Here is a 2839-nt window from a genome sequence, read left to right on the forward strand (position 1 = left end):
CCCATGTAAAATGTCGCATTTTAGCTGCTCATGTCCTTGTATTCAGTGTATACTGAAGATAAATCGGTGACATTTATAAGTGAACTGTTATGAATGAATATTATGATTGAAATTATATTAAACCAGTAAACAACGCTCTGGATTATCGTGGGATCAATCCTGTTCAATTACCATTTTCAGCAGATGTCTGATTAAGATAATGTGCTGGATTTTGTGATGTTTGTTTTGTATGCACCATTTTATTTACAATACAGTCAAAGTTGCTGATGTAATGTGTTTGTTCACTTGACTGCCACTAATAACAATGATCAGGTGTATAGCCATGTCAGTGGAGACATATCCCCTGTATAAATCACTGCCTATTGGAATGGATCAGCTCAGAGTGACTGCCAAGGCTGTGAGTTTCAGACCAACACAAGTCATGGCTTCGCACAGAAGCGAAATATCCAGCAATGCATCAGATAGAACGTATTTACTCTCCAAATCTTGCAGCCTTTGGAGTTTCCGGTAAGCAGAATTCTCCTCCAGCTGTTAATGGTGTAAATTAGTATTAATTTTACTGCCGTACCTGAAAGTGCTTTACTCCCTATATCTTTTACACTGCCGTGTGTTCAGTTTGATCAGTTGAATGATGGAGGGTCCCACGTGTCTGTTCATTTGGTCCTGTCGCTGCTGCCGAATAACTTTGATCTCTGTTCGCCCATTCCTTGCATTATTATTGGTTTATTCTTTGTACTGAACGTATTGGTGCATGATAAAATATCTTCAGATTCTAAATGTATGAGTTTCTTTATGTCTCTCATGATTTTGTTAACCTCACACAAGAGTTTTATTAGGTTAATGTCAAAACTATTTGCACTGGAATCAGGTGCGAGGGTCATGTACGTAAGAATATAAGCAATAGGAGAAGGCGTAGGTCATTTGGCCCCTCGAGTTTTCTTCTCCTTTCTGTACGATCATTCCGGATCTGATCTAGGCCTCAAATGCACTTTCCCACTTCCTTCTCATCACCATTGAGTTCACTATAGTTCAAAATTCTCTCGATCATCGACTTGAATATAATCAATGGCTCAGCCTCCACAGCTCTCTGGGCACGAGACTTCCAAAGATTCCTCAACCTTTTAGAAAATAAATTCCCCCTCATCTCCTTCTGAAATGCTCGGCCGATGCCCCCTAGTTCTGGATTCTCTCTCGAGGGGAAACTGCCTCTCACCATCCACCTATCAAGCTCCCTCAGAATTTAACATGTTCCAATGCTTCTCTCATACTTCTAAACTCGAAAGAGGATCTGCCCAACCTGTTCAACCTTTCCCCACACGAAAGCCCCTTCAACCCGGGAGTCAAATCGTGAACGTTCTCTGAACTGCTTTCAGTGCATCTCCTTAAGGAGACCAAAACTTTACACAATAATCGAGCTGTGGCCCAAGCAATGTTTAAAACTATTACCAGGCCATCAGGAGTTGTGAACAGTTTCACTTTGCAGAGCAAACCTGTCTTGGAATATTACTTCATAAAACTAATTTCGGTGATGATTGATGACACAGCTCACAGTCTCAGTGTTATAAGGAGGCAGTACAGTTTCCTCCTTCCCCAACGTCATGTGTCAGTTTCACTCGGATTTCAGTATTTTAATTGGTCATCACTGTCGTTGTATAGTTTCCTTATGTGAATCTAACGCTGCTACAAAAGTCTGGCAGCTGAACTGAGTTTGCTGCTGACACTTTGGCATCTCCTTCTCTAATTCACTGCGGATGAATTTATGTACTTCACTTGACTTCACTGTAATAGTAAAAATGTTAATTTTATGTTGTATCAATGTGCGTTGTCTCTGTTTGCATCCCGAGTCCTTCTTGTTATTTGCAGATTATAAAACACGGTGTTGTTTCTGTTTTGTTCATTGAACCAGCCCACATACTTCCTCTGAACTTAAAAATTACAACAGAAAGAATTTCAATTACTTTGAAATAAAAACAGAATGTGCTGGAAATACTCAGCAGGTCTGGCATCATCTGTGGGGAGAGAAGCACAGTTAATGTTTCAGATCTGTGACCCTTCATCAGAACTGGCAAAGGTTGGAACAGAATTAGGGTTTCAAGCAAGTGAAGGGGGCGGAGAGTGGTTTGGTGCTGAAGAGAACCGAAGGGAATGTGTGTGATAGGGCAGAGGGCAGGAGAGATAAAATAACATAGTTGGCCTGAGACAACAGCAAAGAGGGTGTTACTGTTGAAAGACAAAGCATTAGTCCAGAGAGAGTGTTGATCGGAGAATAATAAGCAACCCTGTCTGCATGAAGAACAGGCAAATGGTTAAAAATACAATACAATATAAATAATAAAAATATAAAAACAAAAAAGGCCAGCCTTGCTCGGAAATTATTGAACTCAGTGTTCACTCCGCAAGGCAGTAGACTTATCAGGTGCTGCTCCTCAAGCTTGCATTGATGTTCACTGGAACACTGCGACAGGCCAAGGACAGAAATGTGGGCATGTGAGCTGGGGTGTGGTGCTAAAATAGCAAGCGACCAGAAGATCGGGGTCATGCTTTCACATTGAGTTGAAGTGTTCCACAAAGCGGTCACACAATCTCCATTTGGTCACCCAATAGAGAGACACCACCATTATGTAGGGCAAGCGGTGGTGTAGAGGCATTGTCGTTAAACTAATAAACCAAGCATTCGAATTTAATAAGTCAAGCGTTCGAATCCACCTCGGCAGAAAATGGAATTTGATTTCATTTCGTAAATTTGGAATGGAAAGTTGATCTAATAATGATCCTGAAACCATTGCCGATTGTTGCAAAAACCCATCTGGTTCATTAATGCCCTTTTGGGAATGAAATC

This window comes from Heterodontus francisci, chromosome 21 (genome assembly GCF_036365525.1).
Source record: "Heterodontus francisci isolate sHetFra1 chromosome 21, sHetFra1.hap1, whole genome shotgun sequence".
Taxonomy (NCBI): Eukaryota; Metazoa; Chordata; class Chondrichthyes; order Heterodontiformes; family Heterodontidae; genus Heterodontus; species Heterodontus francisci.